General features: G+C 65.3%; 9 non-coding genes across 9 annotated transcripts; all 9 read right to left on the bottom strand.

Moving 5' to 3' along the window:
• Positions 1 to 2,318: 2,318 nt before the first annotated feature.
• On the bottom strand, positions 2,319 to 2,437 carry LOC124099616 (5S ribosomal RNA). Its single transcript, XR_006854017.1, has one exon. It is a non-coding gene; the product is annotated as a 5S ribosomal RNA (ribosomal RNA).
• A 2,375-nt stretch (positions 2,438 to 4,812) lies between these two features.
• Positions 4,813 to 4,931, bottom strand: LOC124099536 (5S ribosomal RNA). The gene has a single exon (XR_006853976.1). It is a non-coding gene; the product is annotated as a 5S ribosomal RNA (ribosomal RNA).
• A 2,375-nt stretch (positions 4,932 to 7,306) lies between these two features.
• LOC124099604 (5S ribosomal RNA) lies at positions 7,307 to 7,425 on the bottom strand. Its single transcript, XR_006854011.1, has one exon. It is a non-coding gene; the product is annotated as a 5S ribosomal RNA (ribosomal RNA).
• Positions 7,426 to 9,802: 2,377 nt separating this feature from the next.
• On the bottom strand, positions 9,803 to 9,921 carry LOC124099546 (5S ribosomal RNA). Its single transcript, XR_006853978.1, has one exon. It is a non-coding gene; the product is annotated as a 5S ribosomal RNA (ribosomal RNA).
• Positions 9,922 to 12,302: 2,381 nt separating this feature from the next.
• Positions 12,303 to 12,421, bottom strand: LOC124099646 (5S ribosomal RNA). Its single transcript, XR_006854036.1, has one exon. It is a non-coding gene; the product is annotated as a 5S ribosomal RNA (ribosomal RNA).
• Positions 12,422 to 14,807: 2,386 nt separating this feature from the next.
• On the bottom strand, positions 14,808 to 14,926 carry LOC124099591 (5S ribosomal RNA). The gene has a single exon (XR_006854005.1). It is a non-coding gene; the product is annotated as a 5S ribosomal RNA (ribosomal RNA).
• A 2,395-nt stretch (positions 14,927 to 17,321) lies between these two features.
• LOC124099580 (5S ribosomal RNA) lies at positions 17,322 to 17,440 on the bottom strand. Its single transcript, XR_006854000.1, has one exon. It is a non-coding gene; the product is annotated as a 5S ribosomal RNA (ribosomal RNA).
• A 2,365-nt stretch (positions 17,441 to 19,805) lies between these two features.
• Positions 19,806 to 19,924, bottom strand: LOC124099640 (5S ribosomal RNA). Its single transcript, XR_006854031.1, has one exon. It is a non-coding gene; the product is annotated as a 5S ribosomal RNA (ribosomal RNA).
• A 2,403-nt stretch (positions 19,925 to 22,327) lies between these two features.
• LOC124099634 (5S ribosomal RNA) lies at positions 22,328 to 22,446 on the bottom strand. The gene has a single exon (XR_006854029.1). It is a non-coding gene; the product is annotated as a 5S ribosomal RNA (ribosomal RNA).
• Positions 22,447 to 25,213: the final 2,767 nt, after the last annotated feature.

Below are 25,213 nucleotides of genomic sequence, written 5' to 3'. Positions count from 1 at the left end.
CAGGGGAGGGGAGGGGGGTGGAGGGGGGAAATCGGAGGGGGTGGTCCCAGGGGGCCTCCCTCGCCCGCCCCACAAGATCGCAGCCCAGCCCAAATCAACTCAAGGCTGGGGGCTCTCATGCTCCGACCTGACTCCACCAGGCAGCGGCCCAGGGGTCCTGGGAGACTGGGACTGGCTGAGTCCCGCCTCCAACACCGCCCCTCTCCACCTGGCTCCACCTACCGCGAGCCCCACCAAGCGCCCACAGGGCACGCCCGGCCCCGCCCAGGCCGGGTGAGGCCTGGCGTGGCCTGGCCTCCTCCGCCGCTCCTCGCCAAGGCCCAGGCCTCCCGGGACCCAACCGCCCCCCACGGACCCCCGGCCCCCCACCGCCACGCCCACCCCGACTTTCGCCAGGCGGAGAAGCCCAGAAGCCCTGGCCATTTCAGTGTCCCGCGCGCACGAACCTAGCCTAGCCTAGCCCGGAGCCCAGAGAGCCAGGGGCGGAGAGGCATGCGGGCACCCCTGTGGGAAAGCCCAGGGACCCTGACAGAGGCCCAGCGCCCCATGCGGAAATGCAGTCCGACTGGGCAATGGCCAGCCACCGGCCACACACGTCCCCTGCGCGTGCCTGGCGCGTGGAGCCACGCACAGGGAGGGCAGGAGGGAGGAACACACTCACGGACTCACGGAAAACCGGGCAGAGGGTGGCCGGGGGGCAGCGGCCCGCTGGCTCCCAGTCAATCAGTCGCCCGGCCAGGCTCAGAAGTGCGCCGCTGGGGTCATGCCTCGCCCTGAGTTTCGGGCCCACTCTGCAAAGCCACCGCAGTCAACCCCTTCGGACCCAGTGCCAAGGTCGGAGGGCTCTGCGCCTTGTTGGTACCAGTCAACGACCAGCACGCGCACAGCACCGCCCTGAGGAAGGGCACAGACCCCTCTGTCCAGTGTCCAGGAAAGGACGGACTGTGGGAGAAGCACCCTGATTCAAACCCCTGTGGGAGCTTATCCGGCGGCCTCACCAGACGGAAAGCCCCCTCCCCTGCAAGCATTGCAGAGGGGAGAGGGGAGGGAGGGGAGCAGTGGTTGCGGGGACACGCGCCCACCGGGTCGTCAGGCCCTGCGTCTTGTCCTGTCCTCTGCAGGTGGACCGGTCGCCGCGACCAAGGGGCCTCTGCTTCCCTGTCCCCACCGGCCGGGCTTCAACTCCTCTTGGCACCTGGTCCTCCATGGCAACCCCCTGGCCCCGAACCGCTTGCCTGCTCTGAAGGCTGCTTCCTCCTCTTTCAGGAGCGCCTGCCCTCTTTTGCCATCTGCTCTCTTGCTTGGCTCTCAGCGCAGACTCCTAAGACCCTGTGGCCTCCTCGGCCTTCTCTCAGCCTCTGCTGAGCACACACCCTGAAGTCGTGCGTGCACTTCAAGGGTGATGTGTGAATACACTCTTACATCCATGGGAAGTTAGATGGGACATGAGAGAACCTGTGACTGCCCAGTCTCGAGGCTCCCATGGACCTGGTGACTTGCAGCCCAGAGTGAGTTGGCTGGGGTGGGGTGGGGGTAGAGGGGTGAGTGTGTGTCTCTGTGTGTGTGTGTGTGAGAGAGAGATAGAGAATGAGAGAGAGAGAGAGAGAGAGAGAGAGAGAGAGAGAGGAGAGGCAAGGCCAGAGAGGGATTGAGTGGGAGATGGAGACAGGGATGCCTCCTCACAGGCCAAGAGAGGCACAAGAGAGAAGGAGAGATGGATGCACAGAGACCCACAGAGACATCTGGTGCTCCGATGACAGTGAAAGGGAGAGACAGGCAGAGAGATAGACTCAGGGGGACCCTCACGGAGGAAGGCGGTGGGGAAGGAGGTAGACACAGGAGGGACCTTGCGGAGGTGGTGCAAAGAGAGAAGGACCCAGAGACGCTCGATGGACTCTCCCACTCCCAGGATCTGGGTGGCAAGGTTCTGCTTGTGTGGCAGGAACGGGTGAGGGAGCGGGCCCCGCGGGTGGGCCACTTGTTCTGGGGAAGGCGGGTGTCGCCCCCCCCCCGCACCCCATCCTCCAGGCCGAGGGGTGGGGGGGTCGGTCAGGGTGCACAGGGAGGGTCGTGGCCTGGACCTGGCTCGGCTCAGCGGGGTCTCATGGAGTGAGTGTCCTAGCGTCCCTGGGGAGAGCCAGGCCTGTGGGCTTTGCTGCAGGCGCTGGGCGCTGGTCGTCGGGAGGCCAGCCGCAGGCCTGAAGGGACAGCGACCGGCAGCCCAGGGATGCACCTGCGCCCTGCACGAGGGCCCGGGGGTCACGGCCTGTCTCTCGGGGCCACGCAAGTTAAAAGTGTGTGTGGGAAGGGGGCGCAAAAGCCTACAGCACCCGGTATTCCCAGGCGGTCTCCCATCCAAGTACTAACCAGGCCCGACCCTGCTTAGCTTCCGAGATCAGACGAGATCAAGGGCGTTCAGGGTGGTATGTATGTAGACGGTGAGGGCCGCCCGGGGGCGCCTCAAGAGCCTGGTCCGGGTTCCACCCTTCAGTCCAGGGGAGGGGAGGGGGGTGGAGGTGGGAAATCGGAGGGGGTGGTCCCAGGGGGCCTCCCTCGCCCGCCCCACAAGAGCGCAGCCCAGCCCAAATCAACTCAAGGCTGGGGGCTCTCAAGCTCCGACCTGACTCCACCAGGCAGCGGCCCAGGGGTCCTGGGAGACTGGGACTGGCTGAGTCCCGCCTCCAACACCGCCCCTCTCCACCTGGCTCCACCTACCGCGAGCCCCACCAAGCGCCCACAGGGCATGCACCGCCCCGCCCAGGCCTGGCTTGGCCTGGCGTGGCATGGCCTCCTCTGCTGCTCCTCGCCAAGGCCCAGGCCTCGGCGACCCCAACCGCCCCCCACGGACCCCCGGCCCCCCACCGCCACGCCCACCCCGACTTTCGCCAGGCGGAGAACCCAGAAGCCCTGGCCATTTCAGTGTCCCACGCGCACGAACCTATCCTAGCCTAGCCCGGAGCCCAGAGAGCCAGGGGCGGAGAGGCATGCGGGCACCCCTGTGGGAAAGCCCAGGGACCCTGACAGAGGCCCAGCGCCCCATGCGGAAATGCAGTCCGACTGGGCAATGGCCAGCCACCGGCCACACACGTCCCCTGCGCGTGCCTGGCGCGTGGAGCCACGCACAGGGAGGGCAGGAGGGAGGAACACACTCACGGACTCACGGAAAACCGGGCAGAGGGTGGCCGGGGGGCAGCGGCCCGCTGGCTCCCAGTCAATCAGTCGCCCGGCCAGGCTCAGAAGTGCGCCGCTGGGGTCGTGCGTCGCCCTGAGTTTCGGGCCCACCCTGCAAAGCCACCGCAGTCACCCCCTTCGGACCCAGTGCCAAGGTCGGAGGGCTCTGCGCCTTGTTGGTACCAGTCAACGACCAGCACGCGCACAGCACCGCCCTGAGGAAGGGCACAGACCCCTCTGTCCAGTGTCCAGGAAAGGACCGACTGTGGGAGAAGCACCCTGATTCAAACCCCTGTGGGAGCTTATCCGGCGGCCTCACCAGACGGAAAGCCCCCTCCCCTGCAAGCATTGCAGGGGGGAGAGGGGGGAGGGAGGGGAGCAGTGGTTGCGGGGACACGCGCCCACCGGGTCGTCAGGCCCTGCGTCTTGTCCTGTCCTCTGCAGGTGGACCGGTCGCCGCGACCAAGGGGCCTCTGCTTCCCTGTCCCCACCGGCCGGGCTTCAACTCCTCTTGGCACCTGGTCCTCCATGGCAACCCCCTGGCCCCGAACCGCTTGCCTGCTCTGAAGGCTGCTTCCTCCTCTTTCAGGAGCGCCTGCCCTCTTTTGCCATCTGCTCTCTTGCTTGGCTCTCAGCGCAGACTCCTAAGACCCTGTGGCCTCCTCGGCCTTCTCTCAGCCTCTGCTGAGCACACAGCCTGAAGTCGTGCGTGCACTTCAAGGGTGATGTGTGAATACTCTCTTACATCCATGGGAAGTTAGATGGGAGATGAGACAACCTGTGACCGCCCAGTCTCGAGGCTCCCATGGACCTGGTGACTTGCAGCCCAGAGTGAGTTGGCTGGGGTGGGGTGGGTGTAGAGGGGTGAGTGTGTGTCTCTGTGTGTGTGTGTGAGAGAGAGAGATAGAGAATGAGAGAGAGAGAGAGAGAGAGAGAGAGAGCGAGAGAAAAGAGTCAAGGCCAGAGAGGGATTGAGTGGGAGATGGAGACAGGGATGCCTCCTCACAGGCCAAGAGAGGCACAAGAGAGAAGGAGAGATGGATGAACAGAGACCCACGGAGACATCTGGTGCTCCGATGACAGTGAAAGGGAGAGACAGGCAGAGAGATAGACTCAGGGGGACCCTCACGGAGGAAGGCGGTGGGGAAGGAGGTAGACACAGGAGGGACCTTGCGGAGGTGGTGCAAAGAGAGAAGGACCCAGAGACGCTCGATGGACTCTCCCACTCCCAGGATCTGGGTGGCAAGGTTCTGCTTGTGTGGCAGGAACGGGTGAGGGAGCGGGCCCCGCGGGTGGGCCCCGTGTTCTGGGGAAGGCGGGTGTCGCCACCCCCCCACACCCCATCCTCCAGGCCGAGGGGTGGGGGGGTCGGTCAGGGTGCACAGGGAGGGTCGTGGCCTGGACCTGGCTCGGCTCAGCGGAGTCTCATGGAGTGAGTGTCCCAGCGTCCCTGGGGAGAGCCAGGCCTGTGGGCTTTGCTGCAGGCGCTGGGCGCTGGTCGTCGGGAGGCCAGCCGCAGGCCTGAAGGGACAGCGACCGGCAGCCCAGGGATGCACCTGCGCCCTGCACGAGGGCCCGGGGGTCACGGCCTGTCTCTCGGGGCCACGCAAGTTAAAAGTGTGTGTGGGAAGGGGGCGCAAAAGCCTACAGCACCCGGTATTCCCAGGCGGTCTCCCATCCGAGTACTAACCAGGCCCGACCCTGCTTAGCTTCCGAGATCAGACGGGATCGGGCGCGTTCAGGGTGGTATGTCCTTAGACGGTGAGGGCCGCCCGGGGGCGCCTCAAGAGCCTGGTCCGGGTTCCACCCTTCAGTCCAGGGGAGGGGAGGGGGGTGGAGGTGGGAAATCGGAGGGGGTGGTCCCAGGGGGCCTCCCTCGCCCGCCCCACAAGATCGCAGCCCAGCCCAAATCAACTCAAGGCTGGGGGCTCTCAAGCTCCGACCTGACTCCACCAGGCAGCGGCCCAGGGGTCCTGGGAGACTGGGACTGGCTGAGTCCCGCCTCCAACACCGCCCCTCTCCACCTGGCTCCACCTACCGCGAGCCCCACCAAGCGCCCACAGGGCACGCCCGGCCCCGCCCAGGCCGGGCGAGGCCTGGCGTGGCCTGGCCTCCTCCGCCGCTCCTCGCCAAGGCCCAGGCCTCCCGGGACCCAACCGCCCCCCACGGACCCCCGGCCCCCCACCGCCACGCCCACCCCGACTTTCGCCAGGCGGAGAACCCAGAAGCCCTGGCCATTTCAGTGTCCCACGCGCACGAACCTAGCCTAGCCTAGCCCGGAGCCCAGAGAGCCAGGGGCGGAGAGGCATGCGGGCACCCCTGTGGGAAAGCCCAGGGACCCTGACAGAGGCCCAGCGCCCCATGCGGAAATGCAGTCCGACTGGGCAATGGCCAGCCACCGGCCACACACGTCCCCTGCGCGTGCCTGGCGCGTGGAGCCACGCACAGGGAGGGCAGGAGGGAGGAACACACTCACGGACTCACGGAAAACCGGGCAGAGGGTGGCCGGGGGGCAGCGGCCCGCTGGCTCCCAGTCAATCAGTCGCCCGGCCAGGCTCAGAAGTGCGCCGCTGGGGTCGTGCGTCGCCCTGAGTTTCGGGCCCACCCTGCAAAGCCACCGCAGTCACCCCCTTCGGACCCAGTGCCAAGGTCGGAGGGCTCTGCGCCTTGTTGGTACCAGTCAACGACCAGCACGCGCACAGCACCGCCCTGAGGAAGGGCACAGACCCCTCTGTCCAGTGTCCAGGAAAGGACCGACTGTGGGAGAAGCACCCTGATTCAAACCCCTGTGGGAGCTTATCCGGCGGCCTCACCAGACGGAAAGCCCCCTCCCCTGCAAGCATTGCAGGGGGGAGAGGGGGGAGGGAGGGGAGCAGTGGTTGCGGGGACACGCGCCCACCGGGTCGTCAGGCCCTGCGTCTTGTCCTGTCCTCTGCAGGTGGACCGGTCGCCGCGACCAAGGGGCCTCTGCTTCCCTGTCCCCACCGGCCGGGCTTCAACTCCTCTTGGCACCTGGTCCTCCATGGCAACCCCCTGGCCCCGAACCGCTTGCCTGCTCTGAAGGCTGCTTCCTCCTCTTTCAGGAGCGCCTGCCCTCTTTTGCCATCTGCTCTCTTGCTTGGCTCTCAGCGCAGACTCCTAAGACCCTGTGGCCTCCTCGGCCTTCTCTCAGCCTCTGCTGAGCACACAGCCTGAAGTCGTGCGTGCACTTCAAGGGTGATGTGTGAATACTCTCTTACATCCATGGGAAGTTAGATGGGAGATGAGACAACCTGTGACCGCCCAGTCTCGAGGCTCCCATGGACCGGGTGACTTGCAGCCCAGAGTGAGTTGGCTGGGGTGGGGTGGGTGTAGAGGGGTGAGTGTGTGTCTCTGTGTGTGTGTGTGAGAGAGAGAGATAGAGAATGAGAGAGAGAGAGAGAGAGAGAGAGAGAGCGAGAGAAAAGAGTCAAGGCCAGAGAGGGATTGAGTGGGAGATGGAGACAGGGATGCCTCCTCACAGGCCAAGAGAGGCACAAGAGAGAAGGAGAGATGGATGAACAGAGACCCACGGAGACATCTGGTGCTCCGATGACAGTGAAAGGGAGAGACAGGCAGAGAGATAGACTCAGGGGGACCCTCACGGAGGAAGGCGGTGGGGAAGGAGGTAGACACAGGAGGGACCTTGCGGAGGTGGTGCAAAGAGAGAAGGACCCAGAGACGCTCGATGGACTCTCCCACTCCCAGGATCTGGGTGGCAAGGTTCTGCTTGTGTGGCAGGAACGGGTGAGGGAGCGGGCCCCGCGGGTGGGCCCCGTGTTCTGGGGAAGGCGGGTGTCGCCACCCCCCCACACCCCATCCTCCAGGCCGAGGGGTGGGGGGGTCGGTCAGGGTGCACAGGGAGGGTCGTGGCCTGGACCTGGCTCGGCTCAGCGGAGTCTCATGGAGTGAGTGTCCCAGCGTCCCTGGGGAGAGCCAGGCCTGTGGGCTTTGCTGCAGGCGCTGGGCGCTGGTCGTCGGGAGGCCAGCCGCAGGCCTGAAGGGACAGCGACCGGCAGCCCAGGGATGCACCTGCGCCCTGCACGAGGGCCCGGGGGTCACGGCCTGTCTCTCGGGGCCACGCAAGTTAAAAGTGTGTGTGGGAAGGGGGCGCAAAAGCCTACAGCACCCGGTATTCCCAGGCGGTCTCCCATCCGAGTACTAACCAGGCCCGACCCTGCTTAGCTTCCGAGATCAGAGGAGATCGGGCGCGTTCAGGGTGGTATGTCCTTAGACGGTGAGGGCCGCCCGGGGGCGCCTCAAGAGCCTGGTCCGGGTTCCACCCTTCAGTCCAGGGGAGGGGAGGGGGGTGGAGGTGGGAAATCGGAGGGGGTGGTCCCAGGGGGCCTCCCTCGCCCGCCCCACAAGATCGCAGCCCAGCCCAAATCAACTCAAGGCTGGGGGCTCTCAAGCTCCCACCTGACTCCACCAGGCAGCGGCCCAGGGGTCCTGGGAGACTGGGACTGGCTGAGTCCCGCCTCCAACACCGCCCCTCTCCACCTGGCTCCACCTACCGCGAGCCCCACCAAGCGCCCACAGGGCACGCCCGGCCCCGCCCAGGCCGGGCGAGGCCTGGCGTGGCCTGGCCTCCTCCGCCGCTCCTCGCCAAGGCCCAGGCCTCCCGGGACCCAACCGCCCCCCACGGACCCCCGGCCCCCCACCGCCACGCCCACCCCGACTTTCGCCAGGCGGAGAACCCAGAAGCCCTGGCCATTTCAGTGTCCCACGCGCACGAACCTAGCCTAGCCTAGCCCTGAGCCCAGAGAGCCAGGGGCGGAGAGGCATGCGGGCACCCCTGTGGGAAAGCCCAGGGACCCTGACAGAGGCCCAGCGCCCCATGCGGAAATGCAGTCCGACTGGGCAATGGCCAGCCACCGGCCACACACGTCCCCTGCGCGTGCCTGGCGCGTGGAGCCACGCACAGGGAGGGCAGGAGGGAGGAACACACTCACGGACTCACGGAAAACCGGGCAGAGGGTGGCCGGGGGGCAGCGGCCCGCTGGCTCCCAGTCAATCAGTCGCCCGGCCAGGCTCAGAAGTGCGCCGCTGGGGTCGTGCGTCGCCCTGAGTTTCGGGCCCACCCTGCAAAGCCACCGCAGTCACCCCCTTCGGACCCAGTGCCAAGGTCGGAGGGCTCTGCGCCTTGTTGGTACCAGTCAACGACCAGCACGCGCACAGCACCGCCCTGAGGAAGGGCACAGACCCCTCTGTCCAGTGTCCAGGAAAGGACCGACTGTGGGAGAAGCACCCTGATTCAAACCCCTGTGGGAGCTTATCCGGCGGCCTCACCAGACGGAAAGCCCCCTCCCCTGCAAGCATTGCAGGGGGGAGAGGGGGGAGGGAGGGGAGCAGTGGTTGCGGGGACACGCGCCCACCGGGTCGTCAGGCCCTGCGTCTTGTCCTGTCCTCTGCAGGTGGACCGGTCGCCGCGACCAAGGGGCCTCTGCTTCCCTGTCCCCACCGGCCGGGCTTCAACTCCTCTTGGCACCTGGTCCTCCATGGCAACCCCCTGGCCCCGAACCGCTTGCCTGCTCTGAAGGCTGCTTCCTCCTCTTTCAGGAGCGCCTGCCCTCTTTTGCCATCTGCTCTCTTGCTTGGCTCTCAGCGCAGACTCCTAAGACCCTGTGGCCTCCTCGGCCTTCTCTCAGCCTCTGCTGAGCACACAGCCTGAAGTCGTGCGTGCACTTCAAGGGTGATGTGTGAATACTCTCTTACATCCATGGGAAGTTAGATGGGAGATGAGACAACCTGTGACCGCCCAGTCTCGAGGCTCCCATGGACCTGGTGACTTGCAGCCCAGAGTGAGTTGGCTGGGGTGGGGTGGGTGTAGAGGGGTGAGTGTGTGTCTCTGTGTGTGTGTGTGAGAGAGAGAGATAGAGAATGAGAGAGAGAGAGAGAGAGAGAGAGAGAGAGCGAGAGAAAAGAGTCAAGGCCAGAGAGGGATTGAGTGGGAGATGGAGACAGGGATGCCTCCTCACAGGCCAAGAGAGGCACAAGAGAGAAGGAGAGATGGATGAACAGAGACCCACGGAGACATCTGGTGCTCCGATGACAGTGAAAGGGAGAGACAGGCAGAGAGATAGACTCAGGGGGACCCTCACGGAGGAAGGCGGTGGGGAAGGAGGTAGACACAGGAGGGACCTTGCGGAGGTGGTGCAAAGAGAGAAGGACCCAGAGACGCTCGATGGACTCTCCCACTCCCAGGATCTGGGTGGCAAGGTTCTGCTTGTGTGGCAGGAACGGGTGAGGGAGCGGGCCCCGCGGGTGGGCCCCGTGTTCTGGGGAAGGCGGGTGTCGCCACCCCCCCACACCCCATCCTCCAGGCCGAGGGGTGGGGGGGTCGGTCAGGGTGCACAGGGAGGGTCGTGGCCTGGACCTGGCTCGGCTCAGCGGAGTCTCATGGACTGAGTGTCCCAGCGTCCCTGGGGAGAGCCAGGCCTGTGGGCTTTGCTGCAGGCGCTGGGCGCTGGTCGTCGGGAGGCCAGCCGCAGGCCTGAAGGGACAGCGACCGGCAGCCCAGGGATGCACCTGCGCCCTGCACGAGGGCCCGGGGGTCACGGCCTGTCTCTCGGGGCCACGCAAGTTAAAAGTGTGTGTGGGAAGGGGGCGCAAAAGCCTACAGCACCCGGTATTCCCAGGCGGTCTCCCATCCGAGTACTAACCAGGCCCGACCCTGCTTAGCTTCCGAGATCAGACGAGATCGGGCGCGTTCAGGGTGGTATGTCCTTAGACGGTGAGGGCCGCCCGGGGGCGCCTCAAGAGCCTGGTCCGGGTTCCACCCTTCAGTCCAGGGGAGGGGAGGGGGGTGGAGGGGGGAAATCGGAGGGGGTGGTCCCAGGGGGCCTCCCTCGCCCGCCCCACAAGATCGCAGCCCAGCCCAAATCAACTCAAGGCTGGGGGCTCTCAAGCTCCGACCTGACTCCACCAGGCAGCGGCCCAGGGGTCCTGGGAGACTGGGACTGGCTGAGTCCCGCCTCCAACACCGCCCCTCTCCACCTGGCTCCACCTACCGCGAGCCCCACCAAGCGCCCACAGGGCACGCCCGGCCCCGCCCAGGCCGGGCGAGGCCTGGCGTGGCCTGGCCTCCTCCGCCGCTCCTCGCCAAGGCCCAGGCCTCCCGGGACCCAACCGCCCCCCACGGACCCCCGGCCCCCCACCGCCACGCCCACCCCGACTTTCGCCAGGCGGAGAACCCAGAAGCCCTGGCCATTTCAGTGTCCCACGCGCACGAACCTAGCCTAGCCTAGCCCGGAGCCCAGAGAGCCAGGGGCGGAGAGGCATGCGGGCACCCCTGTGGGAAAGCCCAGGGACCCTGACAGAGGCCCAGCGCCCCATGCGGAAATGCAGTCCGACTGGGCAATGGCCAGCCACCGGCCACACACGTCCCCTGCGCGTGCCTGGCGCGTGGAGCCACGCACAGGGAGGGCAGGAGGGAGGAACACACTCACGGACTCACGGAAAACCGGGCAGAGGGTGGCCGGGGGGCAGCGGCCCGCTGGCTCCCAGTCAATCAGTCGCCCGGCCAGGCTCAGAAGTGCGCCGCTGGGGTCGTGCGTCGCCCTGAGTTTCGGGCCCACCCTGCAAAGCCACCGCAGTCACCCCCTTCGGACCCAGTGCCAAGGTCGGAGGGCTCTGCGCCTTGTTGGTACCAGTCAACGACCAGCACGCGCACAGCACCGCCCTGAGGAAGGGCACAGACCCCTCTGTCCAGTGTCCAGGAAAGGACCGACTGTGGGAGAAGCACCCTGATTCAAACCCCTGTGGGAGCTTATCCGGCGGCCTCACCAGACGGAAAGCCCCCTCCCCTGCAAGCATTGCAGGGGGCAGAGGGGGGAGGGAGGGGAGCAGTGGTTGCGGGGACACGCGCCCACCGGGTCGTCAGGCCCTGCGTCTTGTCCTGTCCTCTGCAGGTGGACCGGTCGCCGCGACCAAGGGGCCTCTGCTTCCCTGTCCCCACCGGCCGGGCTTCAACTCCTCTTGGCACCTGGTCCTCCATGGCAACCCCCTGGCCCCGAACCGCTTGCCTGCTCTGAAGGCTGCTTCCTCCTCTTTCAGGAGCGCCTGCCCTCTTTTGCCATCTGCTCTCTTGCTTGGCTCTCAGCGCAGACTCCTAAGACCCTGTGGCCTCCTCGGCCTTCTCTCAGCCTCTGCTGAGCACACAGCCTGAAGTCGTGCGTGCACTTCAAGGGTGATGTGTGAATACTCTCTTACATCCATGGGAAGTTAGATGGGAGATGAGACAACCTGTGACCGCCCAGTCTCGAGGCTCCCATGGACCTGGTGACTTGCAGCCCAGAGTGAGTTGGCTGGGGTGGGGTGGGTGTAGAGGGGTGAGTGTGTGTCTCTGTGTGTGTGTGTGAGAGAGAGAGATAGAGAATGAGAGAGAGAGAGAGAGAGAGAGAGAGAGAGAGAGAGAGAGAAAAGAGTCAAGGCCAGAGAGGGATTGAGTGGGAGATGGAGACAGGGATGCCTCCTCACAGGCCAAGAGAGGCACAAGAGAGAAGGAGAGATGGATGAACAGAGACCCACGGAGACATCTGGTGCTCCGATGACAGTGAAAGGGAGAGACAGGCAGAGAGATAGACTCAGGGGGACCCTCACGGAGGAAGGCGGTGGGGAAGGAGGTAGACACAGGAGGGACCTTGCGGAGGTGGTGCAAAGAGAGAAGGACCCAGAGACGCTCGATGGACTCTCCCACTCCCAGGATCTGGGTGGCAAGGTTCTGCTTGTGTGGCAGGAACGGGTGAGGGAGCGGGCCCCGCGGGTGGGCCCCGTGTTCTGGGGAAGGCGGGTGTCGCCACCCCCCCACACCCCATCCTCCAGGCCGAGGGGTGGGGGGGTCGGTCAGGGTGCACAGGGAGGGTCGTGGCCTGGACCTGGCTCGGCTCAGCGGAGTCTCATGGACTGAGTGTCCCAGCGTCCCTGGGGAGAGCCAGGCCTGTGGGCTTTGCTGCAGGCGCTGGGCGCTGGTCGTCGGGAGGCCAGCCGCAGGCCTGAAGGGACAGCGACCGGCAGCCCAGGGATGCACCTGCGCCCTGCACGAGGGCCCGGGGGTCACGGCCTGTCTCTCGGGGCCACGCAAGTTAAAAGTGTGTGTGGGAAGGGGGCGCAAAAGCCTACAGCACCCGGTATTCCCAGGCGGTCTCCCATCCGAGTACTAACCAGGCCCGACCCTGCTTAGCTTCCGAGATCAGACGGGATCGGGCGCGTTCAGGGTGGTATGTCCTTAGACGGTGAGGGCCGCCCGGGGGCGCCTCAAGAGCCTGGTCCGGGTTCCACCCTTCAGTCCAGGGGAGGGGAGGGGGGTGGAGGTGGGAAATCGGAGGGGGTGGTCCCAGGGGGCCTCCCTCGCCCGCCCCACAAGATCGCAGCCCAGCCCAAATCAACTCAAGGCTGGGGGCTCTCAAGCTCCCACCTGACTCCACCAGGCAGCGGCCCAGGGGTCCTGGGAGACTGGGACTGGCTGAGTCCCGCCTCCAACACCGCCCCTCTCCACCTGGCTCCACCTACCGCGAGCCCCACCAAGCGCCCACAGGGCACGCCCGGCCCCGCCCAGGCCGGGCGAGGCCTGGCGTGGCCTGGCCTCCTCCACCGCTCCTCGCCAAGGCCCAGGCCTCCCGGGACCCAACCGCCCCCCACGGACCCCCGGCCCCCCACCGCCACGCCCACCCCGACTTTCGCCAGGCGGAGAACCCAGAAGCCCTGGCCATTTCAGTGTCCCACGCGCACGAACCTAGCCTAGCCTAGCCCGGAGCCCAGAGAGCCAGGGGCGGAGAGGCATGCGGGCACCCCTGTGGGAAAGCCCAGGGACCCTGACAGAGGCCCAGCGCCCCATGCGGAAATGCAGTCCGACTGGGCAATGGCCAGCCACCGGCCACACACGTCCCCTGCGCGTGCCTGGCGCGTGGAGCCACGCACAGGGAGGGCAGGAGGGAGGAACACACTCACGGACTCACGGAAAACCGGGCAGAGGGTGGCCGGGGGGCAGCGGCCCGCTGGCTCCCAGTCAATCAGTCGCCCGGCCAGGCTCAGAAGTGCGCCGCTGGGGTCGTGCGTCGCCCTGAGTTTCGGGCCCACCCTGCAAAGCCACCGCAGTCACCCCCTTCGGACCCAGTGCCAAGGTCGGAGGGCTCTGCGCCTTGTTGGTACCAGTCAACGACCAGCACGCGCACAGCACCGCCCTGAGGAAGGGCACAGACCCCTCTGTCCAGTGTCCAGGAAAGGACCGACTGTGGGAGAAGCACCCTGATTCAAACCCCTGTGGGAGCTTATCCGGCGGCCTCACCAGACGGAAAGCCCCCTCCCCTGCAAGCATTGCAGGGGGCAGAGGGGGGAGGGAGGGGAGCAGTGGTTGCGGGGACACGCGCCCACCGGGTCGTCAGGCCCTGCGTCTTGTCCTGTCCTCTGCAGGTGGACCGGTCGCCGCGACCAAGGGGCCTCTGCTTCCCTGTCCCCACCGGCCGGGCTTCAACTCCTCTTGGCACCTGGTCCTCCATGGCAACCCCCTGGCCCCGAACCGCTTGCCTGCTCTGAAGGCTGCTTCCTCCTCTTTCAGGAGCGCCTGCCCTCTTTTGCCATCTGCTCTCTTGCTTGGCTCTCAGCGCAGACTCCTAAGACCCTGTGGCCTCCTCGGCCTTCTCTCAGCCTCTGCTGAGCACACAGCCTGAAGTCGTGCGTGCACTTCAAGGGTGATGTGTGAATACTCTCTTACATCCATGGGAAGTTAGATGGGAGATGAGACAACCTGTGACCGCCCAGTCTCGAGGCTCCCATGGACCTGGTGACTTGCAGCCCAGAGTGAGTTGGCTGGGGTGGGGTGGGTGTAGAGGGGTGAGTGTGTGTCTCTGTGTGTGTGTGTGAGAGAGAGAGATAGAGAATGAGAGAGAGAGAGAGAGAGAGAGAGAGAGAGAGAGAGAGACAGAGAAAAGAGTCAAGGCCAGAGAGGGATTGAGTGGGAGATGGAGACAGGGATGCCTCCTCACAGGCCAAGAGAGGCACAAGAGAGAAGGAGAGATGGATGAACAGAGACCCACGGAGACATCTGGTGCTCCGATGACAGTGAAAGGGAGAGACAGGCAGAGAGATAGACTCAGGGGGACCCTCACGGAGGAAGGCGGTGGGGAAGGAGGTAGACACAGGAGGGACCTTGCGGAGGTGGTGCAAAGAGAGAAGGACCCAGAGACGCTCGATGGACTCTCCCACTCCCAGGATCTGGGTGGCAAGGTTCTGCTTGTGTGGCAGGAACGGGTGAGGGAGCGGGCCCCGCGGGTGGGCCCCGTGTTCTGGGGAAGGCGGGTGTCGCCACCCCCCCACACCCCATCCTCCAGGCCGAGGGGTGGGGGGGTCGGTCAGGGTGCACAGGGAGGGTCGTGGCCTGGACCTGGCTCGGCTCAGCGGGGTCTCATGGAGTGAGTGTCCCAGCGTCCCTGGGGAGAGCCAGGCCTGTGGGCTTTGCTGTAGGCACTGGGCGCTGGTCGTCGGGAGGCCAGCCGCAGGCCTGAAGGGACAGCGACCGGCAGCCCAGGGATGCGCCTGCGCCCTGGCCCGAGGGCCCGGGGGTCACGGCCGGTCTCTCGGGTCCACGCAAGTTGAAAGTGTGTGTGGGAAGGAGGCGCAAAAGCCTACAGCACCCGGTATTCCCAGGCGGTCTCCCATCCGAGTACTAACCAGGCCCGACCCTGCTTAGCTTCCGAGATCAGAGGAGATCGGGCGCGTTCAGGGTGGTATGTCCTTAGACGGTGAGGGCCGCCCTGGGGCGCCTCAAGAGCCTGGTCCGGGTTCCACCCTTCAGTCCAGGGGAGGGGAGGGGGGTGGAGGTGGGAAATCGGAGGGGGTGGTCCCAGGGGGCCTCCCTCGCCCGCCCCACAAGATCGCAGCCCAGCCCAAATCAACTCAAGGCTGGGGGCTCTCATGCTCCGACCTGACTCCACCAGGCAGCGGCCCAGGGGTCCTGGGAGACTGGGACTGGCTGAGTCCCGCCTCCAACACCGCCCCTCTCCACCTGGCTCCACCTACCGCGAGCCCCACCAAGCGCCCACAGGGCACGCCCGGCCCCGCCCAGGCCGGGCGAGGCCTGGCGTGGCCTGGCCTCCTCCACCGCTCCTCGCCAAGGCCCAGGCCTCCCGGGACCCAACCGCCCCCCACGGACCCCCGGCCCCCCACCGCCACGCCCACCCCGACTTTCGCCAGGCGGAGAACCCAGAAGCCCTGGCCATTTCAGTGTCCCACGCGCACGAACCTAGCCTAGCCTAGCCCGGAGCCCAGAGAGCCAGGGGCGGAGAGGCATGCGGGCACCCCTGTGGGAAAGCCCAGGGACCCTGACAGAGGCCCAGCGCCCCATGCGGAAATGCAGTCCGACTGGGCAATGGCCAGCCACCGGCCACACACGTCCCCTGCGCGTGCCTGGCGCGTGGAGCCACGCACAGGGAGGGCAGGAGGGAGGAACACACTCACGGACTCACGGAAAACCGGGCAGAGGGTGGCCGGGGGGCAGCGGCCCGCTGGCTCCCAGTCAATCAGTCGCCCGGCCAGGCTCAGAAGTGCGCCGCTGGGGTCGTGCGTCGCCCTGAGTTTCGGGCCCACCCTGCAAAGCCACCGCAGTCACCCCCTTCGGACCCAGTGCCAAGGTCGGAGGGCTCTGCGCCTTGTTGGTACCAGTCAACGACCAGCACGCGCACAGCACCGCCCTGAGGAAGGGCACAGACCCCTCTGTCCAGTGTCCAGGAAAGGACCGACTGTGGGAGAAGCACCCTGATTCAAACCCCTGTGGGAGCTTATCCGGCGGCCTCACCAGACGGAAAGCCCCCTCCCCTGCAAGCATTGCAGGGGGGAGAGGGGGGAGGGAGGGGAGCAGTGGTTGCGGGGACACGCGCCCACCGGGTCGTCAGGCCCTGCGTCTTGTCCTGTCCTCTGCAGGTGGACCGGTCGCCGCGACCAAGGGGCCTCTGCTTCCCTGTCCCCACCGGCCGGGCTTCAACTCCTCTTGGCACCTGGTCCTCCATGGCAACCCCCTGGCCCCGAACCGCTTGCCTGCTCTGAAGGCTGCTTCCTCCTCTTTCAGGAGCGCCTGCCCTCTTTTGCCATCTGCTCTCTTGCTTGGCTCTCAGCGCAGACTCCTAAGACCCTGTGGCCTCCTCGGCCTTCTCTCAGCCTCTGCTGAGCACACACCCTGAAGTCGTGCGTGCACTTCAAGGGTGATGTGTGAATACACTCTTACATCCATGGGAAGTTAGATGGGACATGAGAGAACCTGTGACTGCCCAGTCTCGAGGCTACCATGGACCTGGTGACTTGCAGCCCAGAGTGAGTTGGCTGGGGTGGGGTGGGGGTAGAGGGGTGAGTGTGTGTCTCTGTGTGTGTGTGTGTGAGAGAGAGAGATAGAGAATGAGAGAGAGAGAGAGAGAGAGAGAGAGAGAGAGAGAGAGAGAGCGAGAGAGAGAGGAGAGGCAAGGCCAGAGAGGGATTGAGTGGGAGATGGAGACAGGGATGCCTCCTCACAGGCCAAGAGAGGCACAAGAGAGAAGGAGAGATGGATGCACAGAGACCCACAGAGACATCTGGTGCTCCGATGAGAGTGAAAGGGAGAGACAGGCAGAGAGATAGACTCAGGGGGACCCTCACGGAGGAAGGCGGTGGGGAAGGAGGTAGACACAGGAGGGACCTTGCGGAGGTGGTGCAAAGAGAGAAGGACCCAGAGACGCTCGATGGACTCTCCCACTGCCAGGATCTGGGTGGCAAGGTTCTGCTTGTGTGGCAGGAACGGGTGAGGGAGCGGGCCCCGCGGGTGGGCCACGTGTTCTGGGGAAGGCGGGTGTCGCCCCCCCCCGCACCCCATCCTCCAGGCCGAGGGGTGGGGGGGTCGGTCAGGGTGCACAGGGAGGGTCGTGGCCTGGACCTGGCTCGGCTCAGCGGGGTCTCATGGAGTGAGTGTCCTAGCGTCCCTGGGGAGAGCCAGGCCTGTGGGCTTTGCTGCAGGCGCTGGGCGCTGGTCGTCGGGAGGCCAGCCGCAGGCCTGAAGGGACAGCGACCGGCAGCCCAGGGCTGAGCCTGCGCCCTGGCCCGAGGGACCGGGGGTCACGGCCTGTCTCTCGGGGCCACGCAGGTTAAAAGTGTGTGTGGGAAGGGGGCGCAAAAGCCTACAGCACCCGGTATTCCCAGGCGGTCTCCCATCCAAGTACTAACCAGGCCCGACCCTGCTTAGCTTCCAAGATCAGACGAGATCGGGCGCGTTCAGGGTAGTATGTCCGCAGACGGTGAGGGCCGCCCGGGGGCGCCTCAAGAGCCTGGTCCGGGTTCCACCCTTCAGTCCAGGGGAGGGGAGGGGGGTGGAGGGGGGAAATCGGAGGGGGTGGTCCCAGGGGGCCTCCCTCGCCCGCCCCACAAGAGCGCAGCCCAGCCCAACTCAACTCAAGGCTGGGGGCTCTCATGCTCCGACCTGGCTCCACCTGGCAGCGGCCCAGGGGTCCTGGGAGACTGGGACTCGCTGAGTCCCGCCTCCAACACCGCCCCTCTCCACCTGGCTCCACCTACCGCCAGCCCCACCAAGCGCCCACAGGGCGCCTGGCGTGGCCTGGCCTCCTCCACCGCTCCTCGCCAAGGCCCAGGCCTCCCGCGACCCCTACCGCCCCCCACGGACCCCCGGCCCCCCACCGCCACGCCCACCCCGACTTTCGCCAGGCGGAGAAGCCCAGAAGCCCTGGACGTTTCAGTGTCCCACGCGCGCACGCCAACCTAGCCTAGCCTAGCCTGGAGCCCAGAGAGCCAGGGGCGGAGAGGCAGGCGTGCTCCCCCGTCGGAAACCCCAGGGACCCTGACAGAGGCCCAGCGCCCCAGGCGGAAATGCAGTCCGACTGGGCAATGGCCAGCCGCCGGCCACACACGTCTCCTGCGCGTGCCTGGCGCGTGGAGCCACGCACAGGGAGGGCAGGAGGGAGGAACACACTCACGGACTCACGGAAAACCGGGCAGAGGGTGGCCAGGGGGCAGCGGCCCGCTGGCTCCCAGTCAATCAGTCGCCCGGCCAGGCTCAGAAGTGCGCCGCTGGGGTCGTGCCTCGCCCTGAGTTTCGGGCCCACTCTGCAAAGCCACCGCAGTCACCCCCTTCGGACCCAGTGCCAAGGTCGGAGGGCTCTGCGCCTTGTTGGTACCAGTCAACGACCAGCACGCGCACAGCACCGCCCTGAGGAAGGGCACAGACCCCTCTGTCCAGTGTCCAGGAAAGGACCGACTGTGGGAGAAGCACCCTGATTCAAACCCCTGTGGGAGCTTATCCGGCGGCCTCACCAGACGGAAAGCCCCCTCCCCTGCAAGCATTGCAGGGGGGAGAGGGGGGAGGGAGGGGAGCAGTGGTTGCGGGGACACGCGCCCACCGGGTCGTCAGGCCCTGCGTCTTGTCCTGTCCTCTGCAGGTGGACCGGTCGCCGCGACCAAGGGGCCTCTGCTTCCCTGTCCCCACCGGCCGGGCTTCAACTCCTCTTGGCACCTGGTCCTCCATGGCAACCCCCTGGCCCCGAACCGCTTGCCTGCTCTGAAGGCTGCTTCCTCCTCTTTCAGGAGCGCCTGCCCTCTTTTGCCATCTGCTCTCTTGCTTGGCTCTCAGCGCAGACTCCTAAGACCCTGTGGCCTCCTCGGCCTTCTCTCAGCCTCTGCTGAGCACACAGCCTGAAGTCGTGCGTGCACTTCAAGGGTGATGTGTGAATACTCTCTTACATCCATGGGAAGTTAGATGGGAGATGAGACAACCTGTGACCGCCCAGTCTCGAGGCTCCCATGGACCTGGTGACTTGCAGCCCAGAGTGAGTTGGCTGGGGTGGGGTGGGTGTAGAGGGGTGAGTGTGTGTCTCTGTGTGTGTGTGAGAGAGAGAGAGATAGAGAATGAGAGAGAGAGAGAGAGAGAGAGAGAGAGAGAGAGAGAGAGCGAGAGAAAAGAGTCAAGGCCAGAGAGGGATTGAGTGGGAGATGGAGACAGGGATGCCTCCTCACAGGCCAAGAGAGGCACAAGAGAGAAGGAGAGATGGATGAACAGAGACCCACGGAGACATCTGGTGCTCCGATGACAGTGAAAGGGAGAGACAGGCAGAGAGATAGACTCAGGGGGACCCTCACGGAGGAAGGCGGTGGGGAAGGAGGTAGACACAGGAGGGACCTTGCGGAGGTGGTGCAAAGAGAGAAGGACCCAGAGACGCTCGATGGACTCTCCCACTCCCAGGATCTGGGTGGCAAGGTTCTGCTTGTGTGGCAGGAACGGGTGAGGGAGCGGGCCCCGCGGGTGGGCCCCGTGTTCTGGGGAAGGCGGGTGTCGCCACCCCCCCACACCCCATCCTCCAGGCCGAGGGGTGGGGGGGTCGGTCAGGGTGCACAGGGAGGGTCGTGGCCTGGACCTGGCTCGGCTCAGCGGAGTCTCATGGAGTGAGTGTCCCAGCGTCCCTGGGGAGAGCCAGGCCTGTGGGCTTTGCTGCAGGCGCTGGGCGCTGGTCGTCGGGAGGCCAGCCGCAGGCCTGAAGGGACAGCGACCGGCAGCCCAGGGATGCACCTGCGCCCTGCACGAGGGCCCGGGGGTCACGGCCTGTCTCTCGGGGCCACGCAAGTTAAAAGTGTGTGTGGGAAGGGGGCGCAAAAGCCTACAGCACCCGGTATTCCCAGGCGGTCTCCCATCCGAGTACTAACCAGGCCCGACCCTGCTTAGCTTCCGAGATCAGACGGGATCGGGCGCGTTCAGGGTGGTATGTCCTTAGACGGTGAGGGCCGCCCTGGGGCGCCTCAAGAGCCTGGTCCGGGTTCCACCCTTCAGTCCAGGGGAGGGGAGGGGGGTGGAGGTGGGAAATCGGAGGGGGTGGTCCCAGGGGGCCTCCCTCGCCCGCCCCACAAGATCGCAGCCCAGCCCAAATCAACTCAAGGCTGGGGGCTCTCAAGCTCCGACCTGACTCCACCAGGCAGCGGCCCAGGGGTCCTGGGAGACTGGGACTGGCTGAGTCCCGCCTCCAACACCGCCCCTCTCCACCTGGCTCCACCTACCGCGAGCCCCACCAAGCGCCCACAGGGCACGCCCGGCCCCGCCCAGGCCGGGCGAGGCCTGGCGTGGCCTGGCCTCCTCCACCGCTCCTCGCCAAGGCCCAGGCCTCCCGGGACCCAACCGCCCCCCACGGAACCCCGGCCCCCCACCGCCACGCCCACCCCGACTTTCGCCAGGCGGAGAACCCAGAAGCCCTGGCCATTTCAGTGTCCCACGCGCACGAACCTAGCCTAGCCTAGCCCTGAGCCCAGAGAGCCAGGGGCGGAGAGGCATGCGGGCACCCCTGTGGGAAAGCCCAGGGACCCTGACAGAGGCCCAGCGCCCCATGCGGAAATGCAGTCCGACTGGGCAATGGCCAGCCACCGGCCACACACGTCCCCTGCGCGTGCCTGGCGCGTGGAGCCACGCACAGGGAGGGCAGGAGGGAGGAACACACTCACGGACTCACGGAAAACCGGGCAGAGGGTGGCCGGGGGGCAGCGGCCCGCTGGCTCCCAGTCAATCAGTCGCCCGGCCAGGCTCAGAAGTGCGCCGCTGGGGTCGTGCGTCGCCCTGAGTTTCGGGCCCACCCTGCAAAGCCACCGCAGTCACCCCCTTCGGACCCAGTGCCAAGGTCGGAGGGCTCTGCGCCTTGTTGGTACCAGTCAACGACCAGCACGCGCACAGCACCGCCCTGAGGAAGGGCACAGACCCCTCTGTCCAGTGTCCAGGAAAGGACCGACTGTGGGAGAAGCACCCTGATTCAAACCCCTGTGGGAGCTTATCCGGCGGCCTCACCAGACGGAAAGCCCCCTCCCCTGCAAGCATTGCAGGGGGGAGAGGGGGGAGGGAGGGGAGCAGTGGTTGCGGGGACACGCGCCCACCGGGTCGTCAGGCCCTGCGTCTTGTCCTGTCCTCTGCAGGTGGACCGGTCGCCGCGACCAAGGGGCCTCTGCTTCCCTGTCCCCACCGGCCGGGCTTCAACTCCTCTTGGCACCTGGTCCTCCATGGCAACCCCCTGGCCCCGAACCGCTTGCCTGCTCTGAAGGCTGCTTCCTCCTCTTTCAGGAGCGCCTGCCCTCTTTTGCCATCTGCTCTCTTGCTTGGCTCTCAGCGCAGACTCCTAAGACCCTGTGGCCTCCTCGGCCTTCTCTCAGCCTCTGCTGAGCACACAGCCTGAAGTCGTGCGTGCACTTCAAGGGTGATGTGTGAATACTCTCTTACATCCATGGGAAGTTAGATGGGAGATGAGACAACCTGTGACCGCCCAGTCTCGAGGCTCCCATGGACCTGGTGACTTGCAGCCCAGAGTGAGTTGGCTGGGGTGGGGTGGGTGTAGAGGGGTGAGTGTGTGTCTCTGTGTGTGTGTGTGAGAGAGAGAGATAGAGAATGAGAGAGAGACAGAGAGAGAGAGAGAGAGAGAGAGAGAGAGAGAGAGAGAGAGAGCGCGAGAGAAAAGAGTCAAGGCCAGAGAGGGATTGAGTGGGAGATGGAGACAGGGATGCCTCCTCACAGGCCAAGAGAGGCACAAGAGAGAAGGAGAGATGGATGAACAGAGACCCACGGAGACATCTGGTGCTCCGATGACAGTGAAAGGGAGAGACAGGCAGAGAGATAGACTCAGGGAGACCCTCACGGAGGAAGGCGGTGGGGAAGGAGGTAGACACAGGAGGGACCTTGCGGAGGTGGTGCAAAGAGAGAAGGACCCAGAGACGCTCGATGGACTCTCCCACTCCCAGGATCTGGGTGGCAAGGTTCTGCTTGTGTGGCAGGAACGGGTGAGGGAGCGGGCCCCGCGGGTGGGCCCCGTGTTCTGGGGAAGGCGGGTGTCGCCACCCCCCCACACCCCATCCTCCAGGCCGAGGGGTGGGGGGGTCGGTCAGGGTGCACAGGGAGGGTCGTGGCCTGGACCTGGCTCGGCTCAGCGGAGTCTCATGGACTGAGTGTCCCAGCGTCCCTGGGGAGAGCCAGGCCTGTGGGCTTTGCTGCAGGCGCTGGGCGCTGGTCGTCGGGAGGCCAGCCGCAGGCCTGAAGGGACAGCGACCGGCAGCCCAGGGATGCACCTGCGCCCTGCACGAGGGCCCGGGGGTCACGGCCTGTCTCTCGGGGCCACGCAAGTTAAAAGTGTGTGTGGGAAGGGGGCGCAAAAGCCTACAGCACCCGGTATTCCCAGGCGGTCTCCCATCCGAGTACTAACCAGGCCCGACCCTGCTTAGCTTCCGAGATCAGACGGGATCGGGCGCGTTCAGGGTGGTATGTCCTTAGACGGTGAGGGCCGCCCTGGGGCGCCTCAAGAGCCTGGTCCGGGTTCCACCCTTCAGTCCAGGGGAGGGGAGGGGGGTGGAGGTGGGAAATCGGAGGGGGTGGTCCCAGGGGGCCTCCCTCGCCCGCCCCACAAGATCGCAGCCCAGCCCAAATCAACTCAAGGCTGGGGGCTCTCAGGCTCCCACCTGACTCCACCAGGCAGCGGCCCAGGGGTCCTGGGAGACTGGGACTGGCTGAGTCCCGCCTCCAACACCGCCCCTCTCCACCTGGCTCCACCTACCGCGAGCCCCACCAAGCGCCCACAGGGCACGCCCGGCCCCGCCCAGGCTGGGCGAGGCCTGGCGAGGCCTGGCCTCCTCCGCTGCTCCTCGCCAAGGCCCAGGCCTCCCGGGACCCAACCGCCCCCCACGGACCCCCGGCCCCCCACCGCCACGCCCACCCCGACTTTCGCCAGGCGGAGAACCCAGAAGCCCTGGCCATTTCAGTGTCCCACGCGCACGAACCTAGCCTAGCCTAGCCCGGAGCTCAGAGAGCCAGGGGCGGAGAGGCATGCGGGCACCCCTGTGGGAAACTCCAGGGACCCTGACAGAGGCCCAACGCCCCAGGCGGAAATGCAGTCCGACTGGGCAATGGCCAGCCACCGGCCACACACGTCCCCTGCGCGTGCCTGGCGCGTGGAGCCACGCACAGGGAGGGCAGGAGGGAGGAACACACTCACGGACTCACGGAAAACCGGGCAGAGGGTGGCCGGGGGGCAGCGGCCCGCTGGCTCCCAGTCAATCAGTCGCCCGGCCAGGCTCAGAAGTGCGCCGCTGGGGTCGTGCGTCGCCCTGAGTTTCGGGCCCACCCTGCAAAGCCACCGCAGTCACCCCCTTCGGACCCAGTGCCAAGGTCGGAGGGCTCTGCGCCTTGTTGGTACCAGTCAACGACCAGCACGCGCACAGCACCGCCCTGAGGAAGGGCACAGACCCCTCTGTCCAGTGTCCAGGAAAGGACCGACTGTGGGAGAAGCACCCTGATTCAAACCCCTGTGGGAGCTTATCCGGCGGCCTCACCAGACGGAAAGCCCCCTCCCCTGCAAGCATTGCAGGGGGGAGAGGGGGGAGGGAGGGGAGCAGTGGTTGCGGGGACACGCGCCCACCGGGTCGTCAGGCCCTGCGTCTTGTCCTGTCCTCTGCAGGTGGACCGGTCGCCGCGACCAAGGGGCCTCTGCTTCCCTGTCCCCACCGGCCGGGCTTCAACTCCTCTTGGCACCTGGTCCTCCATGGCAACCCCCTGGCCCCGAACCGCTTGCCTGCTCTGAAGGCTGCTTCCTCCTCTTTCAGGAGCGCCTGCCCTCTTTTGCCATCTGCTCTCTTGCTTGGCTCTCAGCGCAGACTCCTAAGACCCTGTGGCCTCCTCGGCCTTCTCTCAGCCTCTGCTGAGCACACAGCCTGAAGTCGTGCGTGCACTTCAAGGGTGATGTGTGAATACTCTCTTACATCCATGGGAAGTTAGATGGGAGATGAGACAACCTGTGACCGCCCAGTCTCGAGGCTCCCATGGACCTGGTGACTTGCAGCCCAGAGTGAGTTGGCTGGGGTGGGGTGGGTGTAGAGGGGTGAGTGTGTGTCTCTGTGTGTGTGTGTGAGAGAGAGATAGAGAATGAGAGAGAGAGAGAGAGAGAGAGAGAGAGAGAGAGAGAGAGAGAGAGAGAGAAAGAGTCAAGGCCAGAGAGGGATTGAGTGGGAGATGGAGACAGGGATGCCTCCTCACAGGCCCAGAGAGGCACAAGGGAGAAGGAGAGATGGATGAACAGAGACCCACAGAGCCATCACTACAGAAGACAATGGGGGCTGCCATAGCACATACTCCCATGATTCTGGACAGTATAGTCCAGTATTCTATAACAGATCCATAGTGCAGGGGGTTGTTGAAATACTGGCTCCAGTCACACAGGCATTTCTAGGGACTCTGGAAAATGTAGTCTGATGGTATGTTGATGCAGACCACACTATAATGGCTCCCTGAATCTTCAGATTCCCAGGAATTCTTGGTAGTGTAGTTCGTGTCAATAAAGGCCTCAGTGCTCTCTGGGAGAGCTGCATTCCACTGATTATAATGGGTAGTGCATTCCATACAAACTAAGAGGACCTCACCATCAAGGCTCCCAAAATATACATACCACAAGACTTCCTGGCTACCAGAGAGGAGTCTGGTAGTGCAAGTCGAAGCTCACACATGCAGCTATCCAATAGGAAGTGGAAACTCCCAGAGATTGCCTGCACATCCTCACTGTGGTGTGCTGCAGGCTACAAGGTACTTGGACACATCCAAGAATTCTGGGCAGTGCAATTCACTTCTCAATCCAGTAGCCCTCACCACTGAGGGTCCTAGGAACAGCAGTCCTCTGATTACTATGAGTAAAGTACTCCAGTGTTTTTTCTGCATGCACCTGCTGGAAGGACCATGAGAACTGCAGGCCACATATCTACCTTGGTACTGCAAACCTCACTGCAGGCTGTCTGGGTACTGCAGGCTTCAAATTCACCAGGGTTAATGAGTAATGTAGTCTGACTTTCAGCATACATGCCATTACTGTGGGGGCCTCTGGGAGTTGCAGGCTGCACACCCACCTGGGCAGCACCTCACCCCAGGGATACTTAATAGTGCAGTTAAATTCTCTGCCCTACAGTCCTCACCATAAAGGCTCATGGGAACTGTCGGTACTAAGGTTTGTTGTTAACACAGTCCTGAGTTTCATAGCAGAGGACCCTAGAAGATATAGCC

The sequence above is a fragment of the Marmota monax genome, unplaced genomic scaffold (assembly GCF_021218885.2).
Source record: "Marmota monax isolate L192 unplaced genomic scaffold, Marmota_monax_Labrador192_F-V1.1 WCK01_AAM20220418_F8-fsc00596, whole genome shotgun sequence".
In the NCBI taxonomy this organism is placed as follows: Eukaryota; Metazoa; Chordata; class Mammalia; order Rodentia; family Sciuridae; genus Marmota; species Marmota monax.
This window is presented reverse-complemented; position numbering and strand designations above follow the sequence as displayed.